Source organism: Ursus arctos, unplaced genomic scaffold, assembly GCF_023065955.2.
Source record: "Ursus arctos isolate Adak ecotype North America unplaced genomic scaffold, UrsArc2.0 scaffold_4, whole genome shotgun sequence".
Taxonomy (NCBI): Eukaryota; Metazoa; Chordata; class Mammalia; order Carnivora; family Ursidae; genus Ursus; species Ursus arctos.
In genome coordinates, this window is record NW_026623056.1 from 55,648,201 (window position 1) to 55,670,467 (window position 22,267).

Here is a 22,267-nt window from a genome sequence, read left to right on the forward strand (position 1 = left end):
GAAGCAAAAAGTGGCCAACAGATCATTCTGGGGTGAAAGCCTTGAGGCAAGAGTTTTGAGAGTTTGTATAGCCGAAGCAGAGAGCCCCAAATCAGTCTGGGGAGGTATGCAGACAAACCAGGACATTCAGGGCTGTGAAGTTTATATTAAAGGTTTGTTTTTATGTAGTAAGTGCTGTGGGAAGTTACTGAAAGGTTTCATGCATGAGGCACACCATAATCAGATTTACATTTCGAAGAGATCATTCTTGCTCCTTTGGGACGGATACATCAAAAGGAGTCAAGAATGGAGTAGACAGGGACTACTAAAATAATCCAAATCAGAGATGTTATAACATAGATAGAGAAATAGTTATGACCATAAGAAGGAGTGTATTCATTTGAGATATATTTTCTAGATAATACTGACAGATGTTGGAGACAGAATAGATGCAGAACCTAAGGTGGAAGAATCCATAAGAACTGGCACCTAAGTTTCTTGTTCAAGTTGTTGGGTGCTGGTCCTATTTTCTGATTTAGGGAATATATAAGTATTCCCTATATAGTGAATATATAAGTATTCCCTATATAGTGAATATATATAGTGAATATGTAAGTAAAGACACACCACTTAAGTTTGGATATGTTGCATTGAGTTAGCCAAGTAAGCATTTGTTGTATTAAACTGTGTAGCATTTATCACACTTGTACTATAAAAAACTGATTCCAATAATTTCATGTTAAGAAAAATGCCAACTTAAGTCTTCTCTGTCATATAGGCTTTTGTTTATTGACAACAGATGAAATTGGTTATGAAAAATATGGGTTTCCAGAGAAGCCAACATGATTAAGCAACCCATAGTTGTTGTTGTTGTTTTTTTAACGTAAAAACATTACAATAAAATATTGGTGGAGAAAGCTTCCAGGTCACAGACACATTAGAAAAACAGTGTCTTTACCGAGTTGGGTGATTCTTCTTCTCAGAACAGAATATTGATTTTGATTTGCGAATGAACCAGATACTTGGATTCAAAACCAGAAAACCATCGTTCCATGGACTCCAACATTTGCCTGATTTTGCTAATATACACTATTTATCCCAAAGCAAAAAAGGAGAGAATTTATGAGCAGATCAACAAAAATATACCATGACTATTGAACCAACAATTTAAAATGCAAAGTCAATGCTGGAAAATCAATAGGAGTTATTATTTTGATGTGGATATTATAATTGTAGGAACACAGTTTTGGACTGCTCAGGTTCAAGTCTTGACTCCGTCACTTACTACCTATGTAACTGAGCAAGTTACAAAGTCTTTTCATATCAGTTTCTCTGTATCTATAAAATGGGGACAGAAAAAGAGTCCTACCAGGATTTTATAGGAATTAAATGAGAGCATAGTAAGTTTCAAATACATATTAGAAATTAATAAATATTAATATATATTTACATAAGTAATTAAACATACATAATGTACATAAACATTTCTAAAATCTATGGCATAAATCAATAGATTTCTCATGTATTTGAACTATTAAACCACATTTGCCTTTTCTTAATTTTCAACTTTTGAGATGTATTAGGTGTTTGTTTCTCCTTAAAATATGATTGCAACATCCTTCTCCTTTAAAATTCTATTTTTTTTTCTAAAGGATTCACAAAAATATATCATAAGAAAGCACCCTCTTGCCCAAGTACATTACTGATATATATTCAGCCAGTCCACTGCACCCAATATTTCCAACTATATCTTTGTGACACTGGAGATTTCCATAGATACCTCATGTCTACACAACTTTTTATTTAAGACAGACAAACCAAAGCAGTGTTTTGCCCTTGGTTCTTTGTTGATAGCCAGCCCATCTCATTACACACTACTAATACCTTTATCCTCCTTTGAAATCCTTATATTTATTGGTGGAATGACCAACACAGAATGGGTCCCCTCAGAGGTAATTGAAATGATTTCTTCCAATTTGTAGCTCAAAGCCTCTTTGCTTCTTTATTCAGATTCATTCTTCCCACCCCCAATACTGGCAGTTTTTTATTTATTTATTTTGGCTGCCATATGCACTAGCAAACACTTACAAACTTGGCTGACTGCTCTCCACATCTTGTCCTCACTTCCTGAAGGATCTTTCTTTTACTGAGCTTCAAAATAAATCTGACTTTGAAATTCTTTAGTTTTCCTGAGTCTTACTTCTCCGTAAGTACAGACTGTTGCTAAGGTGATACTGATCTTTTTAACTTTCAGCCACTTGTCCAAATCTGTATCATGTTGGCACTGACCAATGTCTCCCCTGTCTGATAGCTTTTATGACAGTTAATGAGAAGTAAAAGACTAGAGCTATTAGTCCAAATCCTAGGGGATAAGTGTCCAGATTACAAAACCACATTCACATATGGCAATAATTGGCAGCTCTTTTAGGTGATCACAGCCTTATTTCCAAAGACCCAATGGACACTTGAATAATTCCTTGGTGCCAAATAGGAAACTCTTCTGAATAAGAGAAGTATATACTGTTTTTTTTTTTGATACAGTTATTGCTTTTTTTCAATGGACTTTTCCAATAAAGCAGTTCATTTAAATAGTTTATGACAATATTTATATAATTCTACCAAAATTCCAGACTTAACTCTTGGCAATTGAAACCTGAGAAATAAGATACTTCAGTCTCACATCATATAAGGTATTAGAGATTTAAATTAACAGAAGCCAATATGTTTATACATCCAAATGCCATAACAGCACTAGGAGTAGCAGCTACGCATTGCAAATAATATTCTTTAAAGAATCTTAATGCCATTTATAGATGCTATTTTAACTAATCTTTTTCATTGTTTTGATTTTTCAAAAGTAGCACAACATGAAGTCTATGTAAAAACATTTATTAATTCAATATTTAAAGATTCAATTTTATATGCAGTAATTTATTTATCCTTCAAAGTCTGCCCCTTTGTCCAAGCTGGTTTTCAAGGCTCTGTTGTACTCTTCCCTGTTTATCTCTAACCTTTCTGTTTAATCAAACTTGGTAATAAATCAAACATTCCACAGACTCACAAGCAATCAATAAATAGAATATTGCAGCTCTTCTAACGAAATAGCAGACATTTAAAGGAACTGTTGAATTAATAAACTGGCTTTAGAACATTTCTTAGAGGAGAAATTATTTTCACTTATTTTAATATTTAAATGTTTAACTTACTATTTTTTTAGTTTGAGGCAGGAGTGCAGCTTCTATATTCAACTCCATCTTTTCGTGTAGGAGGAAAAGCAACCTCAAAGACTGAAACCTGTATAGACCTGTGTTCTAGTCCTGAGTGGCCCTATCTAGCTGGGTGCTAGCTTATGTTAAGGGAACTTGTCCCAGAGCCCAGCTTCAGAAGGTGGTAGAGAAGAACTTGACACCAATTCTTCCGTCAGCTCACCTGTCACTACCATTATACTCACAGCCTAGATCTCTGAGCAACTAACAATTTTTTCCTGAGTCAGTTTAACCTGGCATGCATATACTTTTGATAATATTTTACTCTACAGACATGTTCCCATACTGAACTCTGGGAACAGTCTAATATGACAAATTAGTTGTACGAATGTCCTCATGAAGGAGCAGAGAATTTATATTAGTTATCATTCTTTCCTCTAGCAATTGCTATAGGTACAGAACTGACTTTTTTTTTTTTTACGATTTTATTTATTTATTTGACAGAGAGAGACTGCCAGCAAGAGAGGGAACACAAGCAAGGGGAGTGGGAGAGGAAGAAGCAGGCTCCTGGCGGAGGAGCCTGATGTGGGACTCAATCCCAGAACGCTGGGATCATGCCCTGAGCCGAAGGCAGCCACTTAAGGACTGAGCCACCCAGGCTCCCCGAGAACTGACTTTTCAATAGCTAGTATGATGTTGATTCTGTTTTAGGAATTCCTTTTAATTTTACTTTATAGAGAAATTTGTAGCGTTTATTCATAGAGGTAGGTTGTTACTTATTTATCACATGAATAAATTTTTTTTTTTAGTCAATAGTAACATGTGTGCACATAGAATCCATTAATGATTTTTCAGAAGTTGTAAAAGACTTCCAGATACTTCTTGTGATGTTGCATCTCTATATTCACTGCTGGTAACCTAAAACTAATTTTTGTTAATTAAGGATCTTAAACAAGCATATAATTAAATTTAAACAAGGATTAAAAACTCTTGCCATGTAGATCCATGGCTTAAAATAATCACAGGATAGTTTTACTTAAAATCCCATATCCTAGGATAAATAGACTTCCTCATCTATTTAGCATTGGTCTCCCAGGATTAGAAGATGACACAAGATGGTTCAATGATTACATTGGAAAATATGTCTCCCCTAAAGCAAAGATAATATCCCTGTAGTCACCTTTAGTTTCTTATCTCAAGTTACTCTTTCATTTGCTGAATTTCTATTCCTCTGTGTCAACTATAAGTTGAAAATTAAACACCTTTGGGACACTAGGGAATAGCATGAGATGAACACTATTCTGACCACAGCTGGAGTCCATAGAAATGCTGCTCCGCCAGATGAAGTGAAAGGCTGGGGTGTCTGGGGAGCCTAACGGCAGGGAGTTGGCACTTGCATCTGGTTTCCCCCATTATTTTCTATTTGAATTCTAGGTGCATGCATGTATGCCTATTATTCTTCTAAACATTACTAATAAAGCATGGTGTATAATAATACAAATAAAACAATGAGTTACCCGTCTTAGAATTATACAATTTTTTCAATATTAGAAATTTCTAGTGCTCCGAATTCTGAATACTTGGAACATAGCCATTGCTTAAATACATACTTTGTTTTTGTACAGTAACAGAAAAATATCTTATTTGTAAATGCCTTATATCTATGTATAATGTACCATTACTTTAGAGATAAACCTAAGAGTATTTTAAATTCATTTCTACAGATATTTATAGAAAGCAGATTAAGAGCAATTTGTTACATCATGAGACTACTGAAAACCTGCTAATCTTTTAGGGAATTTACATGGCTGCTTAGCATTAAAAGAGAGAGAAGTTATTTCAACATTTCATGGCATCAGTTTGCACAATCTGAGGCCCCCATTTCCACAAAGGATCAGCCTGTCTTCTGAAGGGACAAGCTGGTCAAGGCCCCTCCTCAACACAGGGTTCTAATGGGTGGTATCGCTGTGCTTAGCCTCTTCCAGTTTCAGTTTTCTCACGATCCTGACTTGTATCCTACCTTCTGTCTGTAATTTTAACTCTTATGTATACTTCAATCTTAGTATGTTATATTCTCATTATCTCTCTGCGGGGCTCTCAACCTTATTTCACTGAAAGTTCATTGAGAAGAGGAATTTTGTCCTATATAACTTTGTATATTAGATATCTTAACACTGCTTGATGCAAAGTTGGTAGTTAATGTTTGCTGAAACAAATTAACACTAATATATGCATACACGTACACATACATGTAGGGTGTGTGTGTGTGTGTGTGTGTGTGTGTGTGTTCGCATTTTGGGTGTCTAGTACACATGCCATTTCACAGTATGGGCTCCCCTCGTTGTCTCTCTCCTACTCCCGCTTCCACTCTCAGTCTCTCTAACCAAAGTTCTTAGATTTTACAGGAAGAAACAATTGAGAAAAAAGAGACATTACACTTATGAATAGAAATTTAGAAAACTGCCTACATTTTGGTTTTTTGCTTGTTTGTTGGCTTTTTAAAATTTTTTAAAATTTTATATTTTATTTTAACTCCAGTATAGTCAACATACAGTGCTATATTAGTTTCAGGTGTACGATATAGTGATTCAACACTTGCATACATCATCACCCAGTGCTCATCACAACAAGTGCACTCCTTAATCCCCATTGCCTATTTTCCCCCATCCTTCCACCTACCTCCCCCCTGGTCACCACCAGTTTGTTCTCTATAGTTAAGAGTTTGTTTCTTGGTCTGTCTCTCTCTTATTTTCCCTTTGCTCGTTTGGAAAACTGCCTACGTTTTGTAACCTGGAAAGGGTAAGTGATACTGGGAAGGAGATATAGGGAGTGATGAATGGGATATATGCATACTAGGATCAATAATTTCAAGAAAAGCATGGGCAAGAGTAAAATATTCTGAATGAAATATGAGAAGTGTAAGACTTGGGGATGTGTGGTTTGAGCTATCAGACTTTTAGCCTAAGGAACACTGACATTTGTCATTCTTTTTGGGATGGGTGTGTGCGTGCATGTGTGTGTGTATGTGTAATTCTGATTCCAAAAAACTGTTTAAATGCAATTCACAGAGTTTAAGCATTTGTGTAAGGTGTTATACATTTTCAAATATGTATACTACAAGAAAACTCATTACTAATATCAATTCTTGTTCTTTATTACTCTATCACGCTCCAGTAGTGTCATTTTTGTATATTTACCCATTGTGAGTAGATTCAGCTTGGCATCTCCAAAACTAAAAGTTCTACAAATAGGTTTTTGATGAATGTAAGCTCTTGTTTGGAGATGCAATGCAATTAACCATAAGTACCAACAACATACCCTTTCTGTATCAAGCTATCCTGTCATCTGATCATTTATGTGCAAAGTCATATACTTTATCTGATCATTTTGTGCAAAGGAATGGTGGCCTGAATACATGGAGGGATTTCTAGTAGAAGTCAAATTACTCAACCGAAATAGTCTGAAAAGGAAACAATTTGAAAAGAAGCCAAGACAACCAAGTTATACAAACTATCATCATATCCCAGCCCTCCCCTGTGACTAAAACATCCAATCAAAGGATTGGGAGATTGCTTAGAAAAGAAACTTCTTTAATAGATGTTAATAATATACAAAATTATACCTTAGCATCTCATTTCAGGAAGAGAACAGTGAGTTTCCATTTCACTCCAAAAAGTATGATTTCCATTCATCAACAGTATAGCTTTCTAAAATATCTCCTCAAGTTATTATGGTGTTTTATAACCAAGCCTGATTGTAAAATATGATGTTATAAAAAATCAATAATAAAATATTTATCTGATCCAAGATTTTCCCAAATTGAATCTGACTGGGTCATGGCAGTATGCTGATGTCTGGAATGCAAGTAATATACTATATTATTGATGCCTGTCAAATAACGGAAATTGTTACAAATTAATTCATCCCTAACCTAATTAACCCCGTGTGCAATATTATATGCATTCCAGACGAGTACTGTTTTGCTCTGGCCATAAAACTAGGAAGGACAATATTTCAACCTATAAAATCGCCTTTTAAGCCACTTAGAAACCTCAAAGAATATTGCTTATGTAGAAGTGATGCAAAAGAATGCATTACCTCATCTGTTTGAATGATTTTTAGTCTGATACAAAATGTTCTCTCTAACTTTTTTTAACTGTAAAAATAATCTAAGGAAAATGTCTAGTCTGTCTTACATACTGAGTAGATAGAATGCATTCATATTAATAGTTTGCATTATTAGAAATAAAAGCTGTGTACATTTTGGAGGGGAAATGGAGAAGCCTTAACATTTTCTTAACATTATAAGGCAAAAATTTTGTTTTCTATCCAGGCTATCTCATAGTTCTGACTTTACAGGTCAATATATATCAAGATACATTTCATCAATGTCTACAATTAGGACTGGTCCTTTTGGAATTAGTGGGTAGGTGGTTAATTTTTTATGGAATTTTGCTATTTCTCTTCACCTCTCTCTTTAGACAGATCCTTCCCCACTCGCATTTGTCAGTAATGCCCTGCTCTTTGGCAATACAGAGCCTGATTCAAATATACCTAGATTTGACATTTTCTTGTGCTCCAAATCTGTCTTGGATTTACAACACATTAATATTTATCAATTTTTTCCTTCTTTCCTGCTAGTTGAAAATGCTAGTATGCTACACCTCCTAGTTGTCTTAACTGATTATTAAACAGTGTAAAAAAAAAAAAAAAGGCAATTCCAAAGACAAAACAATCGAATTGTGGAGCTATTCTCAACTATTTCAAGCTGACTTTCTGTGACCACCATTTTATATCACACTGCAACATTTTCTTTCAATTATGGCCAAGAATTCCTATTTTTTCTAATTTTTCTAATTTTAGAATAATTTGACATTTAGATAGTAGATTTTAAAAAGGTAGAGAGGGTGGCCTTGAATGGCAGTAGAAAGTGCACGAAGATGGTAAAGTTGGATCTCTGGGAGAATCAGGGTTTTGCTGCATTCTGAGTGATCTTGTCGAAGTTATTCAACCTCTTTGAACTTAATTTCCACAGATGCATAGTGAATACAAAAATGTCTGCCTCAAAGAGTGGTCATGAACACTGAAATGACCATTCATAAGGTGTTAATACAGAGCAGGTACTTACTAAAAAGGAGCTATTGTTATTATTTTGCAGTTAGAGTTACCAACTGGTACTTGGGTAGAATGTTAGCATTTTCCAATTCTTAGCATTTCAGTCTGGGCAATGTTTTAACATGTGTAATGATCATGTGTGTTCAAAAATCTATGGATTTGGTTCATTTTCTGTAAAAGCACATTAGACACTTTAAGGAGGAAGAGGTAGCACATTTTTAAAGAGGATATTTCTTTCTGCCTTCAAAGTCTAAAACAGTGAGAAAAACAAAAGCGTTCTGTGATTAATCTCCATTTTAAGATATATATATATCTGCATCTACATACCTATAGCTATATCGAGAGAGAGAGAGGCCCCTGTATTGTGCTACATGTTGTCAAAATGCATTAGTGAAATATCATATCTGATAACAACTAATGTGAAATGATACCCCGCTGATTAGAATGTCATTGATGCTGTGGCCTGTTGTTCCTGACACCACAGAAGAGGATCAAAGCATCTTTCACGGTGATAAAGTTGGCAATATGGACGGGAAATAATGCCAGAGAGACTGATTAAGTGTTAACATTCCCACCTGGTGCCATGAAAATAGGACACGACATCCATAATTCGGGATGGTTTCCCCTCCTGTGTTTACTTTCGTGCCAGCTACGGTATTTGAAAGAGTTAATACTGACAAACACTTTCTTCCTCATGATATCTCCCCAGGCAAGGAGTAGGTTATAAGAGGCTTCTCTTTCAGTATGAATCCTTTCGAGAAATACTTTTTGTATTTATATTAAATAATAGAAAGGTAGTTCAAGGGGGCATAAAAATGTGACTCATCCATTTTCCCTGCTTCTATATCTGGGTTGACAGATACCCCACGCAAGCTGTCTCTTGATTGACAAACACCTCAGTAGGCACGTTTTTCTTATGATAATGCTTTAGAGATAATTCAGGGGACCTGCAGCCCGGATTTCTATTCTCAAGGAATAAGGTCAACTAGAATATGAAGTTCTGAAATGAGAATAAATCTTTATTTGAAACCATGCTTCATCTATCATAATTAAATTTGCTGGCACCTACCATCTTCACATCATTGGCTTCTCTCCATGAAACTATGTGTGAGGCAAATCCCATATAAGGCCTGAAGAGAAGGAAATCTGAACTGCTAAATCTTAGATGGTTAAGAAGATAACATGGCCTTTTAAAAAAATTTCTTTTTCTTTTTCTTTCTTTCTTTCTTTCTTTCTTTCTTTCTTTCTTTCTTTCTTTTCTTTTTTCTTTTCTTTTCTTTTTTAAATTCTCTTCACACGCTTCAAGCATCCTAAATCAAAAGACAGCAATATTCACAACCTTAGGGAAGAGTCTCCTAAAACAAGATTAAATGTCATTGCTAAAACAGATCAATGGTAACACATTTGTGGGAGTCACTACTATCCACAAGACAAAAAAGCTTTTATTAATTTCTGAAGGTGCACTGAATTGTTCCTGTCCACTGAGTTCTGAACTATAGCTCTTGTTCCAAATGTCTCATTACATAATATGACTGACAATCAAAGCATGCTCCCCAACACTGTCCTTCTCAAGTCCACTTTCTGTTGGCATACACTCCTGTGATAAGACTTTACATTTTAAGAAACATAAAATAAGTTTTGCACACACATTCATGAACATTTCTCTCCCTCTCTCTCTCTCTCTCTCACACACACACACACACACACACACACACACACACACACACACACTATTTTTTTCCAAGTAAACACATCAGGGAGTCATTTGCTGGATGTTCCCAAATGATGTACTGATGTAACAGGTATTTCTATTACTAATTTGTAGATTTTAGTCAGGCTTTATGGTCCATTTGAAGGCACCGTGTTTACATTTTGTAGGCTGCCATCTAGGTGCCAGATAGCGAATGCAGCTTATGTGACCAATGAGGTCATCCTCAAGTACATGCTGAGAACAGCAGGACTATCACCAGGCTCTGGAAATGAGGCACAGTCATGAAAACGTGTGTCTTCATTTGTATCCTTTCATAATTTATTTCCAAGAGCTTTCACTCTATAATCAGTGCACTTTGGATCTTTGATAAGCACATTATAAATTGCTTTGCATTACATCATATTGATGCCCACTGTATCAAAGCTCTCCCATTGTTTGAACAAAGTATCTTATTCCTCACCATGTAATCCTCATGACCCATTAGTTTATATAAAAAATTCTGTCATATACTTTCAATGTCACAAAACAAAACAAAACACAAAATATTGATTAACTACCTTAAAAATTAGAAATGAAGCCTTTCATATAGGATCAAAATATTGATTTGACCCTGTGCTGATAATTTCATGGTGAAAGAAGTGACTAAATTTGACAATATTTGAAATTTGACTACATAATCTGTGGCAGAAAAATTGAGCTCTCAGAACATATTTAACTCATGTGTAATACTCTGTAACAGTAGATCCCTCAAACAACCAGATGGAGAAAGGCATGTTGAAGTGCTTAGTAAAATGAAAAGCAATATAAAATGCTAATACAGCATGTGTCTCTCTCTGTGTGTACAATATAATATCAAATTCATAATTACCTCTATTCCAAGTTAACACCATAGAATCACAAAAATCTGGAATTCTTACAAGAATAGTATGCTTTACAAAAATTATATGTTTCCCATGATAAGAGAATATATCATTTTATTTTACTAATGACAGCTCTGAACAAAAATGTGTAGTATTTAGAAGCTGGAATGACAAAGATAAAAGAGTGCAAGTCTAATGATTTTTGCTTTTTCCCTTCTGTTACTATTAACTAATATATTACTTCTTTTCTTAAATTATTTAAAGGCCCCATGCCTTTAAACATTAGACTTTATATATGATATATATGTTTGATATTATATCATATATGACATATAATATATGTCATATATGATATAATATATATGATAACAATTGCAGGAGTGGGGAGCTATACTTATAAAAATTTCTGATATTTTGTCACAAGCAATTTACTATCAACTTGAAGTAGATTTTGATAAGGTAGAGATGTACACAGAAATCACTACAGAAACCACCAAAAAAGTAACACAAGGAAGTATAGTTTAAAAGTTAATAGAAGAATCAAAGTGATACATGAATTAATTGCTATATTAAATAATGGTGTAACAGAACAAGAAAAGATTAAAGGAGAAACAGAAGGGGGAAAAAAGCACTCAGAGAAACAGAAAACAAATAGCAAATGGCAAACCTAGAGCCAAACATATTAACTTTTACATTGAATCTGAAAGAATTAAATACTCCAAACATATAGCAGAGTCAGTCAAATTGGATCAAGAAAGCAACAATCAACTGTTTACTATGTATAAAAAACACACTTTAAATTCAAAAACAAAAATAAGTTAGAAGTGAAAAGGTGGAAGAAGATACACCATGAATATAGTAGCATCAGAGAACTGGAGTAGCTATGTTGACATCAGACAAAATAAGCTTTAAGGAAATAAATGTTATTAGACACAGGAGAGGCATAAAACATCAACACAGTGGGAAGAAATACACTTATAAATGTATCTGAATCTAAAAATATAACAGGAAAACACAAAGTAAATACAGATAACATTTAAAGGAGAAAGGTAGATTTAGAAAGAAATACTTAAAACTGTCTTTATTCACAGACTACATGATTGTCTGTATAGAAAATCCTAAGGACTCTCTAAAAACAAGTTATTGTATAACTGTGAATGAACTCTCACATTTTAGGTTGTCTCTACAAAACACCATCTCCAATTTCTTAGAAGTTTTCTTAGAATTTGTGAGACGTATTAATAAATAGAAAAGATAAGCATTATTATAAGCCCTGAGTACTTTAAGTCCTTCAGCAAAGAGTTTACATTACAAATACTTTTTTGTTTTGTTTTGTTTTGTTAGAGTTTCAATTTTGATACTTTAATGCCATATGGTGTATTTGTTTATTGCAGGCTTGAATGATAATTGAAGAAATTCAGACAATTAAGTTTAAGACCCTCTGGTAAAATACAGAGATCATTGAAACAGACATTTCAACTGAATATGAGTTTTATAAAATTAAACAAATCTTCCAAGAGATCATAAATCAGTTCTCATTACAGGTACTTAAAGCAACTAAAGAGTCACACAAATTACATTTTTAAGGTTATAGTGTTTAATGTTTATCAAATTAAATTTCCACAACTAACAAGGTAACACATGAATTCCTAGGACTCAGACCGCGTCCTAGGGAATATTTACTTGGGGATCCCAATTGCACCACAAGCTAAATGACGGCCAATGTTTCCTATTTGTGTAATTTCTTCACTTCCACCTTTGCTCAAATTATCTGGTTTTTCGAGGACCACCATTGTGCTGCCAATGACAGAATAGTCCCCTGAGTGTGCAGTCAGAGAATCTTCCTAGACATATTGGCCACACCAGCCTTACCAGCAGTCACATTACCCAAGTCTCCAACATGGCTTTCTTGATCCTTTGGCCCGCCTTTTTTTTTTTTGGATAGAGGATTAAAGTGAGGACCTGCACTGGTATAGCCTTGTGAATTACCTCCTAATTGATGGATGTGGAATCCATGCTTTACTTCAGTCAATCTTGAATTGGTTCCTGATTATCACAAAAGGCCCACTTCTCTTCTGTGCGAAGTGGATGGTGCCCTCCACCCAGCCCTGCCTTTCAGCATGCACATGGTCTTCACCTCCATAACTTGGGAGGGCAATGGAGGATACCACAGAAGATGCTGACACATTTCATGTTGATTTTATTATTACAACAGGTCACAAATATATGTGACCAAAGGCCTGAAACAAGTAAACCAAAAAACCTTTGTGGAGGAATGGGCTGACCACAGGAAGTGAGGGGCCAAGACTTTGAAAAGCCACATAGATTCCACCCCTCCACTTCTCTTTAATTGTCATTTAATTCACATTAAGGATTTTCTTTTCATTTTTGGTGTTCCCTTTTCTTTTTCAACAAAATTATGCCTAAATTGTACCATCCCCAAAGCCACTCTTCAATATTCTTGGCAATTCCACATTGGACAGCAAATCTCAGAATAATTTTAGACATTACATGGAAAATATTCTAGGTTGCATTGCCAGCTATGAAGTGTTGAAAATACAAGTGTCTGTGCCAAGGAAGGATACTCTGAGGTCAAAGAGTCTTTTGGAAGTATTAATAAGATAGATAATAAACAATTCCAGAGTTGCCATTTGCTGAAGAAAGACAATCCATATTCACTAACTTAGAATAATAAACATGAATTTTAAGAGACAGTTAATGGCTTGGACCATAACTCTCTTAAATCCATTGGGTCCTTTAGCTAGCACTAAAGAGAACATTGAACTTCAGCACATCTGAAAAATTCTGAAAATGCCTTGACTCAATTATGATTATAATTTGTTTCTTTCCAGCCCAAGTGAATGATATACATGGAAATAAAATGCAGAATTTAAAAATCCATTTCTGTTACTCATATCCCAATATCACCTTTTATTCCATTTTGGACACCAACGTTTGTATGGTTTCACTTAGATTGTTGGTCGACACAGTAAATGTCAAAAGCAAGAACAAAGAAATGGTAATATTCACCAAAAAGTCCATTTCTCCAAAATGTCAGCACTCCTTTGTCAAGATTAACAGTTAGGGGAACAAAGGAAAATGTGTTAAAGTTAAATTCTTTTATTTTTTTTTCTCTTTGCAATCCAGAATCTGAAATACATCTTCTTTCTTTTTCTTTTTCTTTCTTTCTTTCTTTCTTTCTTTCTTTCTTTCTTTCTTTCTTTCTTTCTTTCTTTCTTTTTTTCATGGGGAGGGTCATTATATAATATGTATCATATATTTTTTATTTGAAAAAAATTATAGGAGTGATCATTCATAGAATACTTACTATTTGCCAGGTAACTTCCTGATTTTATTTAATTTTCACTACAATCTCTTGTATCAGTATCATTATGAGTTCCATGACACAGAGTGGAAGACCAAGCACCACATAAAGGAAGTAACTAGCTAGGAATTGGATAAGAACCAAGGTATTTTGGTTTCAGAGGCTATGCTCCTAATCTCTATGCTTATAAAACAAAACAAACATACAAATTACAGGCTAAGATATCTCAAGAAGACTAAAATTTGCTTTTTTACTATTGTTGATACATAAAATATTTGCCAACACATCAGCAGTCCAACTAAATTATCTAGGTCTTATATTCAAACATCTACCGAGACATAACTGTGATGCATACTGGGAGATTTATTTTATTTATTGACTTCCAGGAGTTCGTTACTAATTAATAGATGCTTTACTTAGCAGAACATATTCCTGCCTTTTGGAGAAGTGAGTAAGTAAGGTTTTGGAGATAGCAGTAAGGCTCAGGGTGTAAAAAACAGGGTAAAAAAAATTGTTTATATCAAGAAATGGAAGAATTAAAATAATTTAAGCTAAGCTTCATCTCCTCAAAGTGCTTTTTAGTGAAACTATTTACCATTAAGAACACATAGCTAAGAAACACTATATGAACACTAAGAGATTTTAGGAAAGCATTTCATAATGTTTCCAAAGCAGTCTGACATTATTCTGTTCATTTGGAAGGATAATTGTGATCATCTCTTCAATTTCTACTTTTTCTTTAAAGCTATTGTATTTTATATTTTTCCTATCCCTTAAAATTAGTACTCTCATGATCTAATATGCTTTTCTACTTACTTGTCTTTTACTTTTATGTATCTACTCTCTATATAAAGAACCCTGGTTTGAACTGCTCAACGGGTCGTACAGATACCAGCTCATTAAAAACTCTACTGTGCGACAGTCTGTGGACATTTTAGAAATTGTGCCACTTTTCACTTAGAACAGAGAGCTTAAAGCTTGTGAAGATCACCCTGCGGGTTTTCCGTCAGAGATCTGACTTACTGTAAGAATCTTGGTTGTAAAGTAATGAGTCCAGTTTCTTCTGAGCTTTAATTCACAAGATGTGTAACAGAGAGACAAAAACCACAGGATATGAGAGTGACAATATGGAATATTTGTGTGTGTGGCGGCATTTTATTGTGTAGAAAGAAGAAAGGAAGGATGGACCAAAATATCTCTCAAGGTCTTTAAGCCTGTATTCAGTTACTTCTTAAAAAAATGTAGAAATTTGACTTAAATTACTATTGACACAAGAAACACAGGTTTGGCAGTAAAATCAAAAATATTCCTAGTTGAAGGCTATCAAATAAATGAATTAAAATAACAATAACAGACTAAGCTGCCCATTTGGAAATGCTCTGAACATGAACAATAGGCTAATTAAGGTTCAGATAGACGTGGGGCTCTGTGCATGCATGCGTGTAGGTAGACGTGTGTATATAGCATGAGGTTGAAAGGGTATAGCAATAATCACCAAAAAACTGCGTGACTTTGAGAGTCTAAAACTGACAATTAGTACTTCTCTGTCATACGTCTTCCACCTGCACAGGATTCTCACCATTTCTCCCATGTTAGGTATTATCAATTATGATGTCTCATATTCATTAGCCTCTCTCCCAATGGTCATAGACGAGCTCAAGACACTGCTTTCCTAAACGAAACAAAGTAACATCTTCTCATAATCCCTTTCTCCATGCCAAAATGCTGATGTAACTTTTAATTTTTCATCTCCAAAACAATTATGGAAAGGGTATCCTTTCTACTTTCTTATGCTCATTAATTCAACTTTAACCAATTTAATGCGAACCATCGGGATGAAAGTCAAGACTAATCTTCCAATTGCTAAACTGAAAGGGGCTTTTTCTTCACATTCTTACAGTCTACTTGATCTGTTAAGTGATATTTGGTATTTTCCCCATGCCCTCGTTTAAGAAGCTTTAGCAGTGTTGGGACATCTTTTTTTTTTTTTTTTTTTTTTACTATCTTCTCGAAAATTTCTAACAATATTCTTGAATATTTTACTATCTTTTTACTATCTAACTTCTCTAATATTTCTAAGAATTTTCCTCTTTGCCTCCTAAGTGTAGGGATTAGGGAAGAGAGATCATTCATATGAAAAGGTAGTCTAAAAAAAGATTGAATATCTTCCTGAATCCATTGCCTTTGCCATCCAATCCATTTTACATGTGCATTCAATATTAACCTTCTTAATTATTATTATCAACACAGCATTACTGGGTTGTATTCAAATTGTTACTCCCAGATCCTTTTACACAAACCTCTTCATCACTCCACAAATCTCAATACCTCAGTCTCACCACCTGCAACCAACTATAGCCAAGGTGATGGTTCATAATGTTTGCTGAGTTGAATGTCATTTCTCAGCTTAAAATCTGTAGTTAGCAAAATTACTGGCAAAATCCATCCCCTTAATTCATCCATAAATAATTTGCTCCCTTTTGACTTCTTCCTCTTTATTTTCCACTACTTCAGTTAGGACCCTTAGTATAACCTCTATTTCAAACGTTCTCAGTTGCTCCCTGCACCATGGTTCCACATTTTGTCCATTGCAAGGCCCCTCCCTACTTTAAGTCATAGTCAGCTTCATTCATTAAGCTTCTGTTTACTTCTGAACTTTGATGATCCTAGCTCACACTGAAGCCCTTTCTCAAGCTTCTTTGGCTCTATCTATCTATCTATCTATCTATCTATCTATCTATCTATCTATCTTAGCCATATAGATGATTATCCAGAGGAGGATTTAGTGTAGCTAGGTTATTTATTTATTTTTTTTAGATTTTATTTATTTATTTATTTATTTATTTATTTATTTATTTAATGAGAAAGAGAGAGGAGAGAGAGAGAGGAGTAGAGGAAGAGGAACGAGCAGACTGCTGAGCACAAGCCCAGCACGGGACTCAATTCCATGACCCTGTGATCACGACCCTGAGATCATGACCTTAGTCGAAATCAAGAGTCGGTCACTGGTACTTAACCAACTGAGCCACCCAGGCACCCCTAGTGTAGCTAGGTTTAAATAGTCTTAGGTACAATATAAAGAAGAGAATTTGAAACAATCTATGTATCAGGAAAATTGAAATTCATCAAGCTTCCTGACACCCAGTAAAATGTAGTCACTTATACCAATATCATATGTTAATGTAAAATTTAATGTCAAATTACTATTCTTTTAAATTTGAAGTTAAAAATATAGGCCTAATATTTTGAAATGTGAGAGGAACAAACAACTATTTAATATGAGAATCTTTCCATTTTGAGGCTTTTTTCTTCATTCCTAACCAAAGAAGTCCTGAAAGGTACTTCATCTAGCAGGGATTGTCAAATTCAAAAGGACCAATTTCACAGTTGGCAAGTATCACCTGACAAGTCGTGGAAGACACAGATTTGTACTCTCAGGTTTCAGCCTAGCCAAACCACAGCATAGTCAGGACCAAACAGATCCAAACCCACAGGGCTTTTCTGAGGATTACCCAAAATTTGCTATGAATGAACGGCTAGACTGAGCTTAGGTGAACTGACCTGGAAAGGCCAGGGAGTCTGATAATCTATCAGACCTGAGTTTTATAACATTAATTTTACTGCCATTATACAGCCCATATCTTTGTTTCCCAAAGGTCTAACCCAAAATTCAACTATAATTTGTCATTCAGAACTTTATATGGTCACTAAGTACTTTCTGGGATACTTTGTTATGATGGCTGAAATAGGAAAATTAAATTTTCTGAAAGCCAGTGCTAACATGAATTCTATCGTAACCACAAATATTCACAATGTCATCTAACAACCCCAACTTTTGCTTTCATGATAATTTCAGTAGAGTTAATTGTTGTGAGGTGACTTAAATTCTCTGCCTAGAGTTTAACAGGAAGGATAAGCCAAAATAATAGAGTAACTAAGAAAAATGGATTTGAATACTTCAGTTAGAATTTTGGCTTCACCATTTATAAACGCTATAACCTTAAACCGATCACTTAACCTCTTTGTGCCTCAGGTTTTCACCTGTATAACAGGGACCAAAACACTAACTCTTTCACAATATGATTATTGAGATTAATCACTATTAAATGTAGAATGCTTAGAACATTGCCTAAAGCAGAGTAAGCACAAAAAGAACACTGAGGATGATGATGATGATGATTATGATGATGACGACGACGATCACGATCATGATGGCGATGATGGTGAGGGTGACGGCAAGGACCAGGACATTCCACAGCTACATCTGCCAAGGTGTATCAACTGATTCTATCGATGATAATTGCACACAATTGTAGTCACTTATTTTTGTATCCACGTTTCCCCTTTTAGGAAATGCAGCTCTCCATTAAAATGACTTTTGTTCTACTTGATATTTGACTTGGTGTGTTATTGTTAATTGGCTAGAATAATAAAAGAAAAATAAAAGGAAGTTGCTTTCACAAAGATTTATTCTTTGCACTGTAAAACAGAGCGGACAAATCTGATACGATGCATATTGTGAGAAGGGGCGCAAAGCCAGGCAAGCAGTGATCTGAAGTGGGAGCAGCCCACGAGTTGATATGGTCAGCATGGAAAATGGTACAAACACGAGCGTCAGAAAAGACACATTACAGTTTTCCATCTAACAGTCAAGAACCCAAAATATATAGTAAAATCAGTGAATTTTAAAGGTGAATATCAATATCTTGTTAGATATTAAAGAATAAGTTTCAGAGGTGTGAAGTGACCCATTCATGTTACACAAGAAAGTAATAACACTGAGGAATTTTTATCTATAATTTTCTAAATATCAACCTAATATTCTATCCTCTATCTTACATAGCATGTTCAAAAAGGAACTTTCAGTAGTTCCTTACTATAAATGTATTTACAAATGTTCACAGAATAAAACTAAAGTTACAACATGTCAATCTGTCCTCTGTCCTAACAGATGGTATAATTTGTCATGCAGAGTGATACTTTCCTTAGCCTTTACTTTTTCCTTTATTTTTTTAAAGATTTTATTTATTAATCTAAAAGAGAGAGAGAGAGCAGAAGCAGGGAGAGGGTCAGAGGGACAAGCAGGCTCCTTGCTGAGTGCAGAGCCCAATGCAGAGCTTGATCCCAGGACCCTGAGATCATGACCTGAGCCGAAGTTAGACACTTAACCAACTGAGCCACCCAGGCTCCCCTACTTTTTCCTTTAAACTGTAGCAATTTTCATGTGCTGTGCTAAACAGCTAATCATGTTGAAAAGTATAAAATCAGAGAGGGCTAAAACAGATATTCAGAATGGGAAGATGATTATAACAGTAATTTTAAAAAGGTAACAACACCTTAAAGAAAAAAAATAAAAAATAAAATAAAAAAAGGTAACAAAACAAGAGAAAGCTGTGAGGAAATGGGAAGTATTGCAAGTGTATATGGGATAATTCTTTAACTAAAAATGATTCCTAGTGCAAGAGAGAAGCATGCTCCATATAAAAATTGCTAAGTGAAGCAGTTTTAAATACAAATAACATTTTTAAAAAGTAATTCTTAAAACGAATTATCTTTTAATCACATGACCAGATAAGATAACATTGAAGTAAGATCCTCATTCACCTAATGACACTTCTGGAAACATTCCCATTTATAAATTCATCAAATATTAATTAGCAGTAATTATGGTCCATGAACTTTTCAACATGCTTAAGATTCATCGGTAAACAAAACCGATAACCCTGCCCTCTTGGAGTTTCCATTGTAGTGTGCACTGAACAGTGGGGAAGGAGAGGGGAGAGAGGGAAAGGAAGTAGACAATAAATCAGGAATATAATAAATATATATATTATGTTTTCTGTTAGATACATTGGTAATTAAAATGCAAAAATAAAAAAATAAACTATGACATTAAGAAAGTAGTGTGTGAGGAGAATATTTTAAATAGAGCAGTCAGATTGTAATGGATTTGAGCAAACACTTACTTGGGGTAAAGGCATTTATCATGTAGATACCGAAAAAGACTGTTCCTTGGACTAATAAACAGCCAGAACAAAGACCTTAGAATGAGGATATAGGTCAGGAACTTTAAGATGTCCATTGTACCCAGAGTGGTGGAACTGATGGGGAGAGTCATAAAAGATGAGCCACCAAAGCCAAATTATGTGTGGGATTCAAAGTCACTATAAGGATTTTGACTTCTATCCTGAATAAAAAGGGGATCCATGGAGGATATGGGACAGAGGAGAAAATGAATTGGCTAACTTAGAAAACTATCATAGTGTCTGCGTTGAGAAGAGATGGGGAAGGTTAAGAGGGGTTAACACTGAAGCTCAGTAATCCAGCTCATACTGGACTAGATAGAAAGTGAGGAGTTTGTTGCTAAAAGGCTAAGTCTGATAAGGTGCTGGTGATGAAAATTTTATCAAAAGCTGCAGCTTGTTCTAAAGATCCAAGGACCTTTAAATTTACAACTGAGTAGTAGCAAAGCAAGGACTAGGGATACTACCCCAACTAAAAGTTCTCTTAGTTATGGGTTTCAACAGATTGTCAATGTGGAAGAAAACAACCTAAAGATGTTCATTGGTTTGAAAGTCAACCAAGAAAAAAACAAAACAAAACCAGGTCTGGATCAGTTCTTATTTGGTCAAACACATAAAGAGATAACAACTTTAAACTCCCTTTGGTGGGGCGCCTGGGTGGCTCAGTTGCTTGAGCACTTGCCTTTGGCTTAGGTCATGATCCCAGGGTCCTGGGACTGAGCCCTGCATTGGGCTCTCTGCTCAGTGGGGAGTCTCCTCCCTCTGCCTCTGCCACTCTCTGTCTCTCAGTCTTTCATGAATATATAAATAAAATCTTTAAAAAAAATTTTTTAAAAAACCTCCCTTTCATAACCTTGGACATAAAAGCACAATGATACACAAAAGGCTATCTGAACTATTTGTGAGTGGCGAAAGTTTTCTGTACTAAACTATTTGTTTTTCTTCCTGGTGTAAGAAGTCCATTTTTTCATACCATAAACAATTATTGTTTTATTTTTAGCATCCTGAATATATTATAGAGACAAATAAAAACAACATGAGATGCTTATTCGTTTGAAATATTCCCAAATAATCCAAGTATCTCTCAAGCATTGTTTCCAACGTGGACTAACTTGTCTCCTGCACTTTTCTGTATAAGGAACTGATATGTAAAGACATACGTAGAGGAGTAATAAAGATGTACGACAACCAATTCCAATGTTATAAACTATCCCCTCCTTCTCTGTTTCCTACCCTCACTTGTTTTCTTCCTTTCGCCTTCTTTTCTTCCTTCCTTTCCCTTTCTTACTTTCTCCCTTCCCTTTTTCCAGATATTTAGATTTATATTTTAAGATCATCTTTTTGAACTAAAGAGAAAATGTTTTTTAAAAATGGTACTGGGAAGAAACTTTTGAAGATAACAATGAATGGAAGACAGAGAAGAGCACTTAGAGCATTTACGAGTAGAAAAAGAGATAGGATGTATGGAGGGCAAACATCAATCAAAATCGTTTTAAAAGTCAAGAAATATAGTTTGAACAAAGGAAGGAGAAAAGAATAAGATCAAAGAATACTTGACACAATCCTGTCATGAATATGTTATTGGACCAAACGATATTGCCGTTTTTCAAATTCTAATGTCATTTAGAACACAAGCGATACAAGAGCAACAGCAATGAACTTAAGTTCAGGAGAGTATTAGCAAGTAGGGAACCACTATGATTCTAAATTCAGAGAGCATAAAGACATTTTGAAAATTTTTAGATATCTTAAAATATGTGAGGATGAGGATATTAGAAAAATAAGCAGCCATGATATACACATGAAATGAATACCATATGGTATTCTTCATTCACATACAATATCTTTCACCACTTTGCTCCTGACTGCAATCCTCTAATCACTCCCACCTACTCAGGTCCTTATTCTCAACTCATACTGAGTTAGCATAGAGTCAAACTCCTCAAATGGATATGAAATAAAAGGCTTTTGTACCTCCCACAAAGCAAGTTAAACGTTAGAATCCCTTTTATTCCATTATATCAACTAGAATAGAGTATAAAGAGAGG

At 34.8% G+C, this 22,267-nt stretch overlaps 1 protein-coding gene and 1 pseudogene across 3 annotated transcripts in view; both read right to left on the minus strand.

Annotated features, from left to right (window-relative positions):
* Positions 1 to 22,267, minus strand: part of EPHA3 (EPH receptor A3) — a 348,397-nt gene that overhangs the window by 142,880 nt on the left and 183,250 nt on the right. The window lies entirely within an intron of this gene.
* On the minus strand, positions 12,504 to 13,951 carry LOC113249377 (superoxide dismutase [Cu-Zn]-like; annotated as a pseudogene).